This window comes from Delphinapterus leucas, chromosome 19, assembly GCF_059928025.1.
Source record: "Delphinapterus leucas isolate spDelLeu-1000000601 "Yukka" chromosome 19, BTC_Dleu_Yukka2, whole genome shotgun sequence".
NCBI lineage: Eukaryota > Metazoa > Chordata > Mammalia > Artiodactyla > Monodontidae > Delphinapterus > Delphinapterus leucas.
In genome coordinates this window covers 47,039,958-47,050,175 of record NC_143147.1, presented here as the reverse complement: position 1 = coordinate 47,050,175, position 10,218 = coordinate 47,039,958, and positions in this window count along the sequence as shown.

The window sequence follows — 10,218 nt, the reverse complement described above, 5'->3', positions numbered from 1 at the left end:
ATCATTTAGCTCAATAGTATGTATTTTATGTACAACACCATAGCTATATAGGGGGACAATGTTGGATTGCTCCATTCAGTACTGTCCTTAGACCCAGGCAAGATGAGCCCCTACCTGGATCCTGTGCTTTAGAGAACGCTGCATATCACAGACACATGTATTTACTTCAAAAACAAACAAACAAGGCTTCCCTGGTGGTGCAGTAGTTGAGAGTCCGCCTGCTGATGCAGGGGACGTGGGTTGGTGCCCCGGTCCGGGAAGATCCCACATGCCGCAGAGTGGCTGGGCCTGTGAGCCATGGTCACTGAGCCTGCACGTCCGGAGCCTGTGCTCCGCAACGGGAGAGGCCACAACAGTGAGAGGCCCGTGTACCGCAAAAAAAAAAACAAGAAACAAACAGGGCTGGGATAGGGAGGGTGGGAGGGAGGGAGATGCAAGAGGGAAGAGATATGGGGACACATGTATATGTATAACTGATTCACTTTGTTATAAAGCAGAAACCAACACACCATTGTAAAGCAATTATACTCTAATAAAGATGTTAAAAACAAACAAACAGGGACTTCCTTGTTGGCACAGTGGTTAAGACTCCGTGCTCCCAATGCAGGGGGCCCAGGTTCGGTTCCTGGTCAGGGAACTAGATCCCACATGCATGCTGCAACTAAGAGTTCACATGGCACAACTAAGGAGCCAGTGAGCCGCCACTAAGGAGCCTGCCTGCCTCAACTAAGACCCAGCGCAACCAAATAAATAAAACAAACTCACAGAAGAGATCAGATTTGTGGTTACCAGAGGCAGGGGGTGGGGGAAGGCAAAGTTGGATGAAGGTGGTCAGAAGGTACAAACTTCCAGTTATAAGATAAATAAGTACTAGGGACATAATGTACAACATGATAAATATAACGAACACTGCCGTGTGTAATATATGAAAGTGGTTAAGAGAATAAATCCTAAGAGTTCTCATCGCAGAAAAAAGTATTATTTTTCTATTTCTTTAATTTTGTACCTATGTGAGATGATAGATTTTCACTAAACTTATGGTGATAATCATTTCATGATGTATGCTAAGTCAAATCATTATGCTCTACTTAAACTATACAGTGCTGTCGGTCAATTATATCTCAATAAAACTGGAGGAAAAGAACAAACACATGTATTTACTGATGAACATTTGGGCATCTCTGTCACTCAGGATCTAGTGCTTAGCGCCGGGACAGCATAACCTGTTTCCCTAAATATCCCCTCTTGGGACTAAACACTGTTCAGGCTCCAGAGAAATGTTTCTCTGTTCCTTTTTTTAAGAAAATAAATTTATTTATTTTAATTTATCTTTGGCTGCATTGGGTGTTTGTTGCTGCACGCGGGCTTTCTCCAGTTGCGGCGAGCGGGGGCTACTCCTCATTTCAGTGCACGGGCTTCTAATTGCAGTGGCTTCTCTTGTTGCGGAGCACGGGCTCTAGGCGTGTGGGCTTCAGTAGTTGTGGCATGTGGGCTTCAGTAGCTGTGGCACGTGGGCTTCAGTAGTTGTGGTGCACGGGCTAGTTGCTCCGCAGCATGTGGGATCTTCCCGGGCCAGGGCTTGAACCCATGTACCCCGAGTTGGCAGGCGGATTCTGAACCACTGCGCCACCAGGGAAGCCCTCTCCATTCCTTTTGCCCTATGTTCTCAAAACAAAAGGCGACTGCGTGTAAACGCCCTGCAAGTCTGTGGACAGTGCTTTGGAATGCTGGTAATATTTGAGCAGCAAAGTGCTTAGGTAAAAGAAAAAGACACATTTTTAAATTTGTCAAATTCTTCCTCTCAGATAACATAAATAGCAATAGAGTCTTGCCCACTACCTAGTGTCTATTTTCTTGCCTTTCAATTCATGGTTCCAAAAGTACTAGAAAATTAGTGTGCTGTTCACAACAATTGCACGTGTGGCTTAAGAACATTTAAAAATAGTAAGCAAAGACCTTTGAACAAGATACTATGAGACATTTTCTTTTGTTTTGGTTTTTTTTTTAATAGATCTTTATTGGAGTAAGATCTTACCTTAATTTTTAATGTAAAAGAGTCCTCAATGCCTCATGCCAAAAATAAACATTCTAAATTGGATAGTTTTAAAAAATAAATAAAATAGAAGCAATTTTTATTACTCTAATTTTTATACATGTAGTTCTAGATGTATCATGCTTGAAGGGTGATACCAATTCTTTTTTATTTATTTATTTATTTTTGGCTGCATTGGGTCTTAGTTGCTGCGCGTGGGCTTTCTCTAGTTGCGGTGGGGGTGGGGGGCGGGGGCTGCTCTTCATTGCGGTACGCGCGCTTCTCATTGCGGTGGTTTCTCTTGTGGAGCACAGGCTCTAGGTGCGCAGGGTGAGAGCGCAGGCTCAGTAGTTGTGGCGCACAGGCTTAGTTGCTCCGCAGCATGTGGGATCTTCCCGGACCAGGGCACGAACCCATGTCCCTTGCATTGGCAGGTGGATTCTTAACCACTGTGCCACCAGGGAAGTCCCAATACCAGTTCTTTACGCTGGGAATTAAGTGGTTATTGAATGCAAAAACTGTAATTATTTTTATAAAAACACTTAATGGCTTAAGTTTTTAAAAATTAAAGTAACTACAAAAGGGACTTCCCTGGTGGTCCAGGGGTTAAGACTCCACGCTCCCAGTGAAGGGGGCCCAGGTTCAGTCCCTGGCTGGGGCACTAAGATACCACATGCCGCAGGGCACGGCCAAAAAAAAAATTTTTTTTAAAAAGGGGGGGATAATAAAATAACTACAAAAATCACAGCTTTACAATAATTTGGAGTTTTCCTTTTTAAAGATATATTTGTCAAGGTAAGAGGATAGAACATTTATTTTAACAATTTGCTAGCTTCTGTTTTTATAGCTTTTAAAAATTTAAATATATAAACATAGCTAAAATGTAAATTAAATATTTAGACAAACATTTAATTTGCCCCATGCCTGGTTCCAAAAAAAAAATGTCTGCCTTCCTGGTGAATTTCTTGCATTCTTGAGACAGGGAGATAGAGGTGTGTGTTTTCATGGCAATTGTAGCATCCTAAAACATCCCCCAGCAGGGACTGTTGTGATGTGCTGTGGTTACCATCGGTAGGTTCCAGGAAAATCCTCTTCCCTGTCCCAAGAACTGGAACCTTCTACTCCAGCAGGGAGGAGTTCTTAAAGTGGAGGGTGTTTGCCTAAACTGTGAGCCAGTTCTCCAAGAATTCTTCTCCAGGAATAGATCAGCTACCCAGAGAGTGTGTGCCTCCATTCCCTAGTCAAAATATATTGGATTAAGAGAAGCTGTACCAATAGCCAAGCAGATTGTCTTTCTTGGAATTTGAATTGGGCCTGAGAATACCCAGTGGGGCTTTATGGGTGGCTGGATGGCAGGCGTCACACTCCGGAGCAGCGGGGCAGCCCCTTACTGTGCAGACCGGGGAGCCGAGAAAGCCAGTGTGCAGTGAGAAAAGAATTCGACATAAGCACAAAAAGGAGCTGAAATGAGAGCCTCCTGGCGGCCTTCTGGTTCTTTCCTGAGGTCTGGCTATACTCCTTCCCTGGGGTTTTGTGAAACACTATACCCTTATAATTCTCCTTTTTTGCTTAATCAAATTTGAGTTGGCTCCTGTGACTTACAAGCAAAGTGTCCTAAATAATACAACCATTCTGTGTGTTTTCAAAACAGAAAGGCATAAATAAAAGGTTTTCTCTTTGGGTGGTTTGGAAGTAAAAATCAGATCACAGAAAATAACCGCCGCACAGGCCTCCCTCCAACCTTCAATTTCAGACACAACTGAGCAGCCTGGACCAAACCAATGACAAAGGTATCCTTCCAGGACAGTGAAGGGCCTCTGATACTTGCGGCTCAACTCCTAATTCCTGGACAACTTGGTGCAAATAATCGTGTGGGCCTCCAGGGGGAGCTCAAGTCCACTCTCTCTGTTTCCCCTCTACTTAGTCCCACCCTCCTGCTCAGAAAAGGAAAATTCCTAAGACTTTCAGAAAGGAGGGATCCTATTGGCTACTGGGCTAGTGGCCCTTTTTTGCGTGCATGGGCGTGTCCATTTCCTGTGGCTGAAGTGGAAATGGGACTGGGGTCCGCCTCATTCTGGATAGGTCTCTCCCTGACTCAGGAAAGTACCTCCCCAGCTGTTTTTTGATTGTTGATAGACCAACAACATATACAAGCCGCTACCAAGTGTATCTATGAGAATGCATTTGTCTGCAAGTACCAGAAACTTGACCCAAACTGTCTTAAACTATCATATATAGGTTGAAGCCCAGAGGTGGGGCAGAGCACAGGTGTCCTATGACCGACAGGAATATGTAATAGGGATTCCAAGCCCACAGGTCTCTGCATCTGGCCTCTGCCTTAATGCTCTTCAAAACAGTCATCTAAGGTACAGAAGGACCATCTACAATTTGCTCTTTGCCCCCAGGTTTTTCCTCTTAATGGGCAGAAAATGTTTAAAGCATTGCAGTGTAGTAGGCTGGTCTTTTACTCAAATTGGTCTCCTGCGAAGTCTTCTGTCTCTGCCGGTGCTTTCTCTTGGGTTGGAGATTTTAGCTTTTCTAGGCCTACAAGGCTCCAAGTTATAGGACATCCAGTAAACTTGGATTGCAAGATACTCTCAGCAAAACCATACTACACCTGCTTTAAAACAAGTTGCCTTGGGCTTCCCTGGTGGCGCAGTGGTTGAGAGTCTGTCTGCAGATGTAGGGAACACGGGTTCGTGCCCGGGTCCGGGAAAATCCCACATGCTGCGGAGCAGCTGGGCCTGTGAGCCATGGCCACTGAGCTTGCGCATCCGGAGCCTGTGCTCCGCAATGGGAGAAGCCACAACAGAGAGAGGCCCGTGTACCTCAAAAATAAAAAACAGGCTGCCTCAGCCTAAAGCTTATCTCTCATAGGACCAACATGAAGACTAACACATGCCAATATCCTGATTCTTTCCTCCCATTTCCCATTCTTGATATTCTACAGCCTTGATAGGCCCATAGTTTGTGTTTCAGACACCAGTAACAACATCAGGATCACCAGCTTCCCAGGAAGTCTCTGCTCTCTACCCCATTTCTTCTGCTCAAACCTACATCTAATGACCTTCACAGTATTCATGTCTATATACAGCTCTTTTTCTTAATCCTTTGCCTGGGTCCTCCAGCTACCTTTCTGCCCTTCAGCCTCCCTGCTCCAGTTTCAGACAACTCTCCCATGTAAAACCTACATCCCATAAGAACCTGCTGTATAAATAAATAAAACTTAAAAATTAAAAAAATAAATGAAACAGAAAAAGAATAAAAATAAATAAAACCTACATCTCTCTTGAAATTTTACCAAGAGATTATCAAAGTTTTCATTGTATAATTGAGTAATCTGTATTAACTGCACAAGCCCCTCTTCTATCCTGTGTGCTTGGAAATATCCCAGATCTCTGCATGCAAGAACATAGAGGCATTAATCATAAAAGGAAAAAAAAAAAAGATAAATTTCACTTGATTGAAATTAAAACCTGCTAATCAAAAGACACTATTAAGAAAGTGAAGAAACTTCTCTGGTGGTACAGTAGTTAAGACTCTGCACTCCCAATGTAGGGGTCCCGGGTTTGATCCCTGGTCGGGGAACTAGATCCCGCATGTATGCCGCAACGAAGGAGCCCGCCTACCACAACTAAGACCCAGTACAACCAAATAAATAAATATACTTTTTTAAATTAGCAAAATTAAAAAAAAAGAAAGAAAGTGAAAAGACAAGCCACAGACTGGAAGAAAATATCTGCAGTACAAATATTTGATAAAGGATCCATATATATAATTATCATATATGGATCCATAATGGATCCATATATATAATTATCATATATGGATCCATAATGGATCCATATATATAATTATCATATATATATCCATAATGGATCCATATATATAATTATCATATATATCCATAATGGATCCATATATATAATTATCATATATATATCCATAATGGATCCATATATATAATTATCATATATATATCCATAATGGATCCGTATATATAATTATCATATATATATCCATAATGGATCCATATATATATACATAAAAGTATGTATAAATATATAATTCTTATAAATCAATAAGATAAAGACAGGTTTTTTTTTTTCTAAATGGGCAAAATACTTGAAGCACTTAGAAAAGAAGATATTCAAATGGCTAGTGAGCATGTAAAAAAATACGTTCAACATCATTAACCATTAGGGAAGTGCAAATTAAAAGCAAAAGGAATGGCTAAATTTAAGCGACTAATAATACCACTTGTTAGCTAAGATGTGAAGCAACTGGAACTCTCTCATACACTGCTGGTGGGAGTGTAAAATAGTACAAGCACTTTGGAAAGCTGTTTGGCTGTTCCTAATAAACTTAAATGTACACTTACCCTACGACCCAGCAATTCCATTCCTAGTTATATACCCAAAACCGAAAAAGGTTTGTAAAGGAATGGTCATAGTAGCTTTACTTATATTAGGCCCAAATTGGAAACAAGCCAAATGTCCATCAGCTGAAGAATGGACCAACGAATTGTGGTATATTCATACAGTGGAGTGCTTCTCAGCAATGAAAAACATACTGCTGATATATAAAGTGACATGAATGAATCTCGAAAACATGTTTAGCAAAAGAAGCCACACGCGATAGATACTGCAAAACAGTATACGTATACTATAATAATAGGCAAAACTAATTTCTGGTGATAGAAACCAGAGTAGCGATTTCAGTAAAAACTGGAAAAAGGCACCAGGGAACTTTCTGGAGTGATGGAAATGCCCTATATCTTGATCTAGGTGATGATCACACAAGTGTATACATTTGTAAAAAATAATTGATTCCGTTAAGATTTGTGCATTTTCCTTAATGTAAATAATATCTCAAAATAAAATGCCTTTAAAAAAGTGAGGTATATTTCATATGTACTGTTGTGGAAACAATGCTCAAGATATGGTGCTAAATAAATAAAACCAGGTGCAGAACAATGTTTTGATTTCTTTTTCTAGAAAAGGATTACGCATATGCATGTATATCTGTGTAAGAATGAAATATCTCTAGAAGGACCATATCAGAAGTTGCCTCGGAGAACAGAAAAAAATTATAGTCAGGAAGTTTTATTTATCTGTGTTTTCCTTTTATACCTTTTGAATTTTGTATTATGCTCATGTATTATCCATTTAAATATTTTTTAACATTTTAATTATGTTAAGTGCAAAAGCAGAACATAAAATTATATATACAGTGAGACTGTAAAAATGCATTTTAAAAAAGGAAATGAAATATCAAATGTAAAAGTGCTTGTTGGAATGGCAGTTATTTAAAAATCTTCCTTCTACTGTATTTTCTACATTTTCCATAAATATTTTACCTTTGTAATCTGAAAAGATAATAATTATTATTTTTTAATTAATTTATTTATTTTTGGTTGCCTTCCATCTTCATTGCAGTAGCTTCTCTTGTTGCGGAGCATGGGCTCCAGCAGTTGTTGCACGTGAGCTCAGTAGTTGTAGCTTGCGGGCTCAGTAGTTGTGGCTTGTGGGCTCAGTAGTTGTGGCTCATGGGCTCTAAAGCACAGGCTCTGTAGTTGTGGCACACTGGCTTGGTTGCTCCGCGGCACATGTGATCTTCCTGGACCAGGGATCAAGCCTGTTTCCCCTGCATTGGCAGGCAGATTCTTAACCACTGTGCCACCAGGGAAGTCCCAAGATAGTTATTTTAAAAAGAGAAAGTAGAAACACGAAAGAAAAGGATAAAAGGTGAATGCTGCTTTTTTCTGTTGTTCAAAAAAAGTAAGTGGCCTGGGAGGGATACATTAGGAGTTTGGGATTAACAGATATACACTACTATGTATAAAATAGATAAACAACAAGGACCTACTGTATAGCACGGGGAACTATATTCAATATCTTGTAATAACCTATAAGGGAAAAGAATCTGAAAAAGAATATATATATGTATATATTATATATAACTGATCACTTTGCTGTACACCTGAAACTAACACAACACTGTAAATCAACTATACTTCAATTAAAAAAAAACAAACAAACAACTAAGCGGTCAGATTTCCCCATCAGAGCCTGGGGAATGCCAGGCCCAGAGCGGGGGCCTGGACCGGAGGGGTTGGGTAGGGGCAAGCTGTCACCCTGCACAAAGTGGTGGCTTGTCTGGCAAAACCAGGGCTCCCAAGGCAAAGTAGGGACTTGTGGCAGATCTCACTTATCCTGAATGGCGAGGACACAGAGCAAGGCCCATTCTATCCCAGCTGTGAGCAGCCTAGCATGGATACAGGAAACTGTCTGAACACAGCCTTGAGAGTGAATATGAATACTTTCCATGTTGACTCCTCAAAGCATTATTGTCCCTACTCCATTGTCTATATATTTACAGGCTCATAAGAAACTTGGGAAAATATCTTTAAAGCCCCTAATCCTGGATTTCAGCCCTCTTTTCTTAACCCTTGGCCTCATTGTAGTTTCTGGGGTACACTCTTTCCCAGTTCAGCCCTCAGCTAGAATGCCACAGCTGAAGCCACAATAAACCCACCTCCAGCAGAGCCCTGGGCTTCCCCAGCTTCAGGAGCCGCCTTGTGTGGAAGCTTGAGAGTCTGTTCTCAAAGACGTCATGGGATGCCATCTTTGGGATGTCACGTGCAGTGGATTTATATTAAAAGAACCTAGTCACACTGGGGCAGGGAGATTACATATTGTCTCCGTTTTCTCTGTTATCATTAAGTATATATATATATATAGAATATGATGCTATAAAGGGTCTCTGAACACAAAATTAGAATGTTGTTTCTTCCTCCTAAGTTCTCCTGTGCCCTCTAAGGGGGTTCAGGGGACGTGTCTGTTAAGGCACTAGCCACACATAAAGATAAGCAAGTCCCAAGGAATTCACAGCGCAACCAAGGGGAAGAGAGCGGGAAGATGGGAGAGACTGAGCCGCAGAACACAATTTCTTATAATTCCAGTGAGTCATGACAAAAGCAGTAAGGGAGATGATTCTTTTACGTTCCTTGAGGAATGAGCAAGTGGAGGATTTCATTTGGGCTGGTAAGATTTTTTTCAAGCTGAGAAAGAAAGTGGAGGGAACTGCAAAGAACTAGGGAGTGGAGTAGGGAGAGTGGGAATAGGAGGGCAGTCATTCCTTCTCCTCACACCAGACAGAGAAACTGTCATACACTTTCAAAGGATACAATCATCACCCTTTAGTAGCTTTCTACAGTAGCTTTTGAAAACTTAATTTCAATACCCTCTAGCCAGTACAGAACCCTTGTAAGAAGGAAATAGATGGGAAAGCTGAGGTCCAGAGCTGCTAACGTCATTTGATGTTAAGTCAATTTGATATTAAGTCACTCCAGCCTTGAGAGGGACACCATTATCTCATAGGAGCTGAAGGGGAATTTGGTTCATTCTTCAAAATGGAAAATCATTAATGTTTCTTCGGACAATATACAAGAATTATAAACGATTTTTTCAAGCAATACAAAAAAACAGGACTTCATAAGTTTACTCCCAGGAGATAAATGTCATCAACAGATCTTTTCGGATTTGGGCTAAGCAGGTTCTTGACTATATGCAACAGAAAGGGACTCTGGGTACCTTACATAGAAAAGGAACTTATTAGGAGGACGTTATAGAGTTCACAGCACCAGAGGGAAAGCAAACTCAGAAAGATGGACAAGAATGAAGGGGAACTAGGCAACCAGGAACCCAGCCAAGGTCAGGATCCTGGACAGTCTAGTTAGGATGCCACTTCTGCTGCCAGTGGACATGGCACGGCTGCCATCACTGCCCCTGAGGCTCTGGATGGCACAGCCACCACCGGCAGCCAACTAAGTTCTAAAACGTTCCTGCTTCTGGATTCTAAATCCAATTGGCCAAGTTAAGGACACACATTTTCACTCTGGCTGCCAGAAGCCTGGAGAGTGAGCGTGTCTACCTTGGGGCACAGTTCTGCTGTCACCCAGTCCCATGCAATGTTGAGTCAAGAAACGGAGTCAATCAGATGGCCGAGGGCAAATAAATGGCAGATATTCATTACATGTGTATTCATTCAGCTTTTCTGTTTGTGTATAAGTTGGATTTTATTATACACACTAATTGGCAAGTAGATTTTTGTTTTTGTTTTTGTTTCTTTAGGACAGTATATCTTTTCATGCCAATACAATAAATTCCCCCCTAAATTCCTGC